Here is a 9,298-nt window from a genome sequence, read left to right as displayed (position 1 = left end):
TCAAACTGATTATTTCACTCTGACTCTTCTTCCCTCCACAGTCCACAGGAAGAAACTGACTCAGAGACTTTGACAGTAAAATAATAATAATGTTGTATTAACACTCACCTGCTTCAGCCCTGTTTCCCTCCTTCTGCTGCGTCGACTCAACATGTACTTTGAACTAACACTCAACACCTTCAGTGTTATCTCCCTGTTCTCAGGTACCTGGGTCACCTGGTCAGTGTTGCTCCTCCTCTCTGCATTTACAGGAAACCACATGAGTCTCTCTGTGTGTTGTTCTGCAGATACAAGTTGTTTAAACTGGTTGTTATTTTGTCAGTCTGTTTGTTAAAAGAATGACAGATGTGCTGTTGACTAAATCAAACTGAACTTAATGTTTTCTTTATCAGACTTACTCCTCAATAAACTATATAAATTATTATATTATCATTATTATAAGAAACAAGAACCCAGCTGATCCACTGGATCTGGGTCTTTCTGTGGGACAGGTGACCCTCAGCACAGGAGCCCCCCAGGGCTGCGTCCTGTCACCCTGACTCTTCTCCCTTTGTACAAACATTTCACATCCCATTACTTCAGTGACCCTCCTTAAGTCCACTGATGACACCATAATAGGTCTCATCTCCAATAACAAGCAGCACAGTTAGTGAGAGCAGGAAGTCCAACCAGTCACTTAGTGCCACCACAACAACCTCCTGCTCAACACATCCAAAAGCTATCAGCCACAGCTCCCCACCCAACACTAAAACTCCCACACATCTCACTTGAACTATCACACATTCATTTATATTTCTTCACACACACATCAGCATCACACTCTGATGGAGTTTTAACTACATCCCAGCAGAGACTTTTCTACCTCAGACAACTCAAGGAATTAAAACAACAGCTCCTGTAGTTTTATACAGCCATCATTCAGATTACTATCACTTCATCTATAACTGTCTGGTATGGCAGCTCCCGCACTTCACAATATGAATTACAATGACAGTCAAGTTGCAGAGAAAAGTGTGATGGAAATATATACAGTATACAGGGTCTACTAGCAGGGAAGAGCAGGGGCAGGCAGTAAGCGTGGACCAGGTGGTGTTTATTGTTTGTCCAGCCCATTTCATATAAAACACTGCCCACCTCTATATGCCAAAACATAATCCATGACAAAAGATACCTTCAATTGCAGGAACTCCTCCATGTTCTGTTGTCCTGAGCATACACAACCACCAAGTCTGAAATAAAAGCAACAAAACAGCAATTCACAAAACCATCACAATACAGCAGGCCTACCTACATCATTGATCCATTAACTACCAACAATACCCAGGTAATGTAATAGCTAATTTACCAGATTATAGTCAGGACGTTGTGCAGGCTTTAAAATGTGTATGAGAAGGAAGAATGAACGTTAGACTAACTTATTAATATCATTTGATTGTATATCCTTCTGACTTAAAACTGTGGTGAACAGATCACTTACCTCAACGAGCAATTTTCCTGCAGCTGCCCCACAGTTCTTATAGTATCTCTGGTCATTCTTGGCGAGACTTGCGTTACCGTGGTTTCCATGGCAACACAGCCATCGAGGCTTGTGCTCCTAGGTTTAAAAATTTAGTAGCACAAAAAGAACTTTAAGAAATTTGAACAAATACTGAGTAACTATCACGTCCCTCATTTTCTTAACCTGACAACTGACGGGGGTGATCGTAATTATCTAACACTAGCAAGGATACCCGGTGAGCTACTAGCGCCATTTAACATTAAGGACATTGAACATAGGAAGGAGTAGATACAATTTCACATTAGATAGTATAGTTAAACAAAACTGAAAGTGGTGAGCTGCAGGTATAGATGTATTATAGGCACTGGATTCCGGATCAAAAATGGCCGCTGTTCATTTCTATAGAAGTTGCTCGCCTGGTGCTGAAAAAGTTTCTTGCTTCCAGGTTACTTCTGCGTTATGCGGCCCACTGAATATGGGCAATGCAGTCTAAGCCATAAACTAAATGAATGTGTTTGTTGTGAGTGGAAGACAGGCTGGTGAACTTCAGTCAGGATGAGACACTGCTGGCACACAGATCACAGAATCGGTCACTATCAGGTAAATGACTTAACAAATTAAAATTTACTGAAGAAAAGTGTTACGGGGTAGTTATGAAAAATCACTTACACTGTCGTATCAGTGAATCCAGCCATTACGCAGCTAATATATGGATTAAAAACAATTACTTTCAAGTGACCAATAACTGCAGCGCACAATCACAAAATCAAACTATCTTGGAGTGTGAAAACAAAGACTCACTTTTATGTCGTTCATTCAGTTTTCCAATAATTACATGAGACAGAGATTCCCATCTGTAAAGCATGTACATCCGTAAAGCATTTGCATCAACCTAGCCAGCATCCTCATTCCAGAGACACAGCTCGACCGCGCGGAGAGTGCACGTATACAGCGGTGAAGTCATCCATAAAAAAAAATACTTATTTGGCCTTTTTGTGGGCTTCGGATTTTTTTTTTGCAATGATTAAAAGTCCATGGCTTAAAATTGTACAATACAAAGATTAATGATCGACTGTGTCTACAGTCGGAGGTGTCCTGTCAACAGTTTTACAGGCGTCTCTTTTACTATTGTAGTCTTTAGGAAAAATGCTTTTTGGGCCGCAGCGGGTATTTTGCTGCAATACCACGAGTGACCACTGGGAAAGATTGGCTGCAAGGCAGAGCGATGGCGCTATATGCAGCTCTTATAATACATCCATGGCTGCAGGCGAGCTACGGGCGCCATTTTACATTAACTAGCGCGCTAACGTCAGTTGACGATAGCGACCGTTAGCGACACTGGCTACTACTAAAACGGCGCGAAAACCAAACTTGTGGCGAACTGGTTCATGTAACGGTTCACATATTATCCTACGAACGAGTGTAAAATTACGTGCATTAGCTAACGATAGTTACCGTTAGAGCCGTCAGTTGCTACTAAAACGGCGCGAATACCAAACTAATGGTGAACTGGTTCATGTAACAGTTCACATATTTCCCTACAAACCGATTTTAAATTGTGTACGTTAACTAAAACGATAGCTACCGTTAGCGCCGTCGGTTGCTAATAAAACGGCAGCTAATAGCAAAGTAAAATGAAGTTCGTTTGCTAACACAACTAACGGTTGTGTCGTCGGCTACTACTAAAACAGGTTATGGTGAAATGGTACATGTAACAAGTGAACATCTTTCCTTATAAACAAATGTCAAATAAATCACGTTAGCTAACGTACTTAATTTAGCTTATGTTGAGTTAGCTAACAACTACTGCTTACGGCGCGAAAATCAAAGTTACAGTAACGTTAGCTAATGTTTACGCCTTATTCGATGTCAGTTAACTAACATGGCAGTTTAAATTGTGACTCACCACTGAATCTCGGTGCTTTGACTTCGGTCACCTCTTCACCTGCTTCAGTTCCATGTTTAAAAAGATCCTCAGTTGAAAGGAGCAGGGTGTTTTGGTGCAGAGGTCTGTGTGAGTGTCATGGCTGGAGAGACACGGTCTCCACTGACTGTACGTTAACGTGTGTGGGCGCTACAGGGACTTCATGGTGCATTCACGTTCACCTCGTTAACTAAGGAATCTGATCTCAAATGGCGCCAAAGGTTATTTAAGTTCACCTTTTTCTTTTTTCCCCCTCTTTTAAATACATAAACTGTGTGTATTGGATTTACCATCATTGTACCAACATTCAATAGTATCATTTACTGAACTTTGACAATTTTCTTTCTGTTTTTTGTAGATAAATAAATGACATAAATTAAACCATGATCTTCCAGCACCATCACTTTAACTGTTAACTACTGTAGATCTTATAACTAACAGGCTCAACAGTTGTTTGTTCATGTTTCTGTTAAAACAAACTAATCACCTACACTATCAATACTTTATTATTCTTTCAACCAATCAATTTAATAATTAGATGCTAGAAACATAATATCTTATTCACTTGTATAAAGCAAGGTTTTTAAAATTTCATTCAAAATATTAAATGGTAAATACAGGAAAACTCTCCAACACATGATTCAAACAAGTTTCACTTATTTCATCTATTATCTGATCTACAACAATTCAACCATGAGAAACTTGTGGGGACATTGAAATGAACTAAATGTGCTGCTTGGAGCTCGGACCACTCTCTGTCCACAAACATGGACTTCAACACAAAATCACTGTTTCTCATCATTTCTGTTGTGTATAAAAATAAAAGCATCTCTGCAGCTTCATGCAGTTGTTTGGTTTTCATCAGGTCAAAGTTCTGGATAGAACCTGGTTCCTGCTGCTGTTTTATTTCTGGTATCACCTCCGCTGAGGTTCCAGGTGAGCTGAGGAGACACATGAAGGTGACAAGATGTGTATAAGAGACAGGTCTAGGTCTTGTTCTGGGTCTTTTTCCACACTGGGGACAGGAGGAGTCTCCTGAAGAACCAGACTGGTCCCAGTATGAGGTGATGCACTTTCTGCAGAACCAGTGTCCACAGCTGGTAGAGACTGGATCCTTCAGGACGTCCTGACACAGAGCACAGCTGGACAGCTGCTCCTCCACAGAGACACCTCTCCTCTTCTCTCTGTGAACATGAATACATTTCTTTTTAAATAAAAAGGCTTTCAGTTATTATTCTTAGGGCTGGGTGATATGATTTCAAATCAATATCATGATTATTTAATCTTGATTACTATTACTGAAGGATTACTTTGGCACTTATTGGTCTCTCTCTTTTTATGAGCCATGCTCTTAATATTCGGCAATGTGATTGTGTTTGTGTTCGACAAGTTGGTTGTGTTAATTTATCTCGTTATCCATGTTGCAGTCACCAATGTCTGGTGGTCGTGACAGTATCAGGGGGTGAGGTGTGTGTCTGTATCATCGTTTCCAAAAGTCTCTGTTTCTGTCAGACCAGACTAAAACACAACCCCGGAGTTTTCAAACTAACATGGGTCCTGCAGCGTCTTCATTTTAGGGACTTGAAAACTCCGGAGTAGTGTGGACAACTAAAGTAACGTTTGAACTCGTGTCATCCATATCGCCAGCTTCGCTTTGAGTGATGGCGGACTAACGTAACATGGACGGGGTGGAGGCGCGTAAATGAAAACAAGGTTGTATTTTTCTTAAGGGAACAGTTCATCGGCGCAGGCGTTGAGGAAAGTATGAACCGACATGAGCAAGATTAAGTCGGTGAGAGGTGCTAACGGTCGGTTTTGATCCTTTTCGGTTAATTGCCCTCATTATTATAACAAAAAGATTTTAACAACACCTTCTAGATAATTCAATTACAAGTCACTCATTGACTGTTTGCTGAATCCCTCGCAACTGATCATAGCTTAGCAAGTGTAACTAGACATGTCAGGCCAATGAAGCTTTGAATTTCTCCAGTTGCTGAGGGTGAGTGCACGGGGCTGTAGAAAGAGAGATACTCCTGTTTAAATCGGTGTATGGCCGTGTGTGTTTTATTACCTTTGCAAAACCAAAAACACAAGAGCAAAGTTTAAGAACTGGATTGAACAGTGGGATCATGTTCTCTAGAATTTAACAACAAATCTTGGCTGCCCTGAATCACCGCTGTCACTAGATTAATCAGTAGCTCTTATCTGTGGCTTTACTGCCACGGAGGAAATACATACCTGATGTTTGGAAATGAGTCCAGTGTCTCCCAATGTCTTTACTTCAGAGACTGAATCATCTGTCAAACTGCTGAGACTTACCGTCTGCTGTCATGGCTCAGTAAGGACGAAGGACTTGTAAACACAACTCGTAGACTCAGGTAAAGCTTTAAACAGTACACCTTTACTTAAAGTTTGCAGACACACACACGGGCCGTTGTAAATTGTGCTGCTCTAATTAAAGCAGTCAACAAGCGTGATGTCACGTGGTGTTATATTTAACGTGCTGCCACGGTTGACACAAAAGAGAAATACAATGGTCTACAAGCGACAGCACAGTCAAGTTTAACCCCCAGACGAACTTTCATACTTCAGTAAAACTTAAAAAAAAACCCACAGACTGCCGCACCTGGAAACAGCGGAAAGATACAGAATCGCATCTGAACTGGAAGGAGATGGTGCAGTCCAGGTGAGCTGCCTCATCTATACATGTACGTTTACAAGTTGGTTCAGTTTGCTGAGGACGAACACCGAAACAACGCCGCCGTGATCCTGAGAAAGTCTGTTGAGTACTTTCTCCCGGGGAGAAACGTTTTCACCTCTACGTGCAGCGCTCTGGAGACACTTTTTCTTCAGAGCTAGCTTCAGAGATTTATGTACGTTTTATATCTTCTACTACTCAGCTCATTCTCAGGTTGGAGCTGCAGGCTGTCAACATAAACACTAACACTGAACTTTTTCTCACAGAAAAGTCTCAGTTCAGCCTTTGACTTTCAACTAAAAGCCAAAACAATTTAGATTTGAAAAGAGCTTAGGGATTGTGTCCTGCACACAGTAGAAACAGTGTCTTACTTTTTCCCTGAGGGTCCTGGTTCATTACTGAAGGCTGGAGGATTGAACTCTTTGGATCGGTCACTCTGCATAGACATACCACCGGATACTGGAGACTCTGATCTCTTCTCTTTCTCCAAATTACTCATCTTCAGTCAGTCCGAGAGGTAAACCTGTAACACTGGAGACAGACACACACAGAATAACCATTATTAGTGGCAGGTTTGTAAACTTCTGAATAAGAGGGGGCAGAAGGAGCACAGATTCAAAGTGGGGCACATTTGAGAAATGAGTAGAATGTCTTAAGACTGAAGCTCAAAGTCCTGGTTCTTAAATTGACATTGTTAATAGTCACACTGTTTCCTGGCATTAATTAATCAAAAGTCATCTCTGTTCCTCAAAAATGACATATATAGAAGTTTTCCATGATAAAATCCCTTCATGGCCTTCAAAGGGCTTGGATGTAACGTGACACCTTTGCCTCATTTAATATTTGCTGAATTATGAATATGCAAATTAGCCCCGCCTCTATCTCCACCCATCCCTCAGCCGCTCACCTGCAGCTGAGACTCTGCACACACCTGTGCTTGTTTTCTGTTTTGTTAGCTGCTGTACACTACACAATGGAAAATGGTGATACAGGAGTAATTCAAACATACATGTGTGAGAAGAGCAAATTGTACACGGTCGTCTTCAAGTCGATTTATGAGAATGGTAATTGATCTTATGCATCGCTCTCTACAAGGTGGGAAATGTAGCAGTAATGGATAACATGAGCCTGTGGATTGACTACATTATCAAACAAGCTCAGAATAACACGAGGAGAATCTGTGACCAGAACAGGAAATAAAAACTAAACCTCTGATATCTTTGATCAGAACAATGATCTGGGCACTGTTCAATATTTTATGATTATAAATGAACATTTCAGTCAGACTGACTCATCAGACATGAACTACTTCTCTCTGCTCTGACATTACTTTAGTAAGCTTTAGTAAGAAACTCAATAATAATTCCTATGCTTATTTACAGTATATCATTAGTCTGACTTAAATCAATCTATTCCAGTTAGTTCACATTTCACCTTGTTGAATTTTGGACTTGTGGATGCCTTTATAACCGGATTTTCCTGCAGGTATCAGCGTTTCCTCTCATATTAAGAACTTTTCTCGTGGTTCTGATGATGTTGCAATAATAAACTCTTCCGCCTTTTTCACATGATCATGTCCGGACCCGGATACGTAAACTCAGGTTAACTTTACCTGTTAATAAACAGCGTCTTATTACATGTTATCCGGGACGGTGTGTTAGGTGTAGCGAAGCCAGATAACGAATATATCTAATATATAGTTTTCGTAGTACAGGTATTGGATGTGTATGTGGGCTTGGTGAGTCCGACTGTCACTAACAGAAACCAGATGTTTCCCGGGTCTCTGAGCCGCCTGTCTTCACTGTGCTCGGTCTGTCCGCCTGTCCACGCGCTCACAGCCCGGTCACTTTAACATGTAACGTGTTGGAAGTAACATGGAAACAACTCACCAGCTTCTTCACTGCCTCGTTCCGCTTGTTCCTGTTCCGTGTTGTGCCGAGTCTCACCTACCGCCCTCGCGGGAGCGCGCACACCAAAGGCTCCGCCTAACTCCCAGCTAATCCATAAATGGGCAAACACCTGATGCTTGCGTGGAGCTGGGACTTCGGTGCATGACGGTTTATTAACTGTTAGTAATGATTCCAGTAAATCATGACGGAAAACCTTCAACATGGACGACGTCTGAAGGTGAGGACTGAGCTTCCTCCTGACTTCTTCACCCAGAAGTCTCCAGAATAAACTGAGATTGTCCAGTTTGCACAGAGCCATTAAACCTGAAACAAGCACAAGTCAATGTGTTCGTCTGTCGCTCAGTAGTTTCCGGTTCCTACAGCAGAGATAGGTAAACACCTCACAAACAAACATTTCACCGTCTATAAATAGGTATGAAGGTTTTCCTGAGTTTTGAATCATTACGTTTCAACATCTGAAGTTTAGAGCTAAAAGTGTTTCTGACAGTGAGTTCAAATAAAACCTGTCAGACTCAGATATGAAACCTTTATTTTGAAGGTCATGTGTGTTGATGACAGAGTACAGAGCTGCAGACCACAGACATGTCTGAATGTTATATCCATAAATGTAAGGTGTTAAAAACTAAACCCTCTTTTTGTACTTTTAAGAAGGAAGCAGAGTCCTGTATCAGAACATTATCTACTTCATGTACAAGAAAAGCTGTGAAAACCTTCAATTTGTGCTCCAAATTTGAAATATTAATATAATTTTTTAATGTTTTTTGACGTATTCTTTACTGTACCACTTTCAGTTTGTATTTGATTGTGTCAAACACTGTATATAAACAGTGGGGCTGTGTATACTTGATTGATGCTCTCACCTGGGTTTGTCTTTACTTCTCTACCTGCAGCAACAACCTTTACAGCAGCAGTCGGTGTCTGTGGACTTTCTCAGCCCTGGGTTTTACCTCTCAGGCTGCACTCAACCTCTGATTGGTGGAGGTTGTTCTGGCTCCATCCAACCACAAAGGAAGACCTGAGACTCTACTGCCTCCTTCACTGTGATTTTGTGATAGAATAAAGTTACATTTGAATTTACAGTGAATTATTATCTTATCTTTATTATTATTCTGCTATAAAAACACGTGAACTAAACATGAGTCAGAGATCAGGCTGTAAGAACAGGAAGTAAACATAAAAGTATAAAAGTGAATATAAACACATTATTTACCATAAAGGATGATTTAAAGTGCAGTTAATTAAAGATGAATTAAACCATGTGACAAACA

General features: G+C 40.8%; 2 long non-coding RNA genes across 2 annotated transcripts; one reads left to right on the top strand and one right to left on the bottom strand.

Annotated features, from left to right (window-relative positions):
* Positions 1–4,466: 4,466 nt before the first annotated feature.
* On the bottom strand, positions 4,467–8,093 carry LOC111647388 (uncharacterized). Its single transcript, XR_002760032.2, has 3 exons — positions 8,010–8,093; positions 6,492–6,651; positions 4,467–4,606 (listed from the first exon to the last, which is right to left on the bottom strand). It is a non-coding gene; the product is annotated as an uncharacterized LOC111647388 (long non-coding RNA).
* Positions 8,094–8,263: 170 nt separating this feature from the next.
* On the top strand, positions 8,264–9,107 carry LOC147817216 (uncharacterized). Its single transcript, XR_015436548.1, has 2 exons — positions 8,264–8,401; positions 8,921–9,107. It is a non-coding gene; the product is annotated as an uncharacterized LOC147817216 (long non-coding RNA).
* Positions 9,108–9,298: the final 191 nt, after the last annotated feature.

This window comes from Seriola lalandi, unplaced genomic scaffold, assembly GCF_002814215.2.
Source record: "Seriola lalandi dorsalis isolate HSWRI2012SDOR001 ecotype SW California unplaced genomic scaffold, Sedor1 jcf7180002054987, whole genome shotgun sequence".
NCBI lineage: Eukaryota > Metazoa > Chordata > Actinopteri > Carangiformes > Carangidae > Seriola > Seriola lalandi.
Note: the sequence above shows the minus strand (reverse complement) of the source record. Positions and strands in the feature narration are given on the sequence as shown.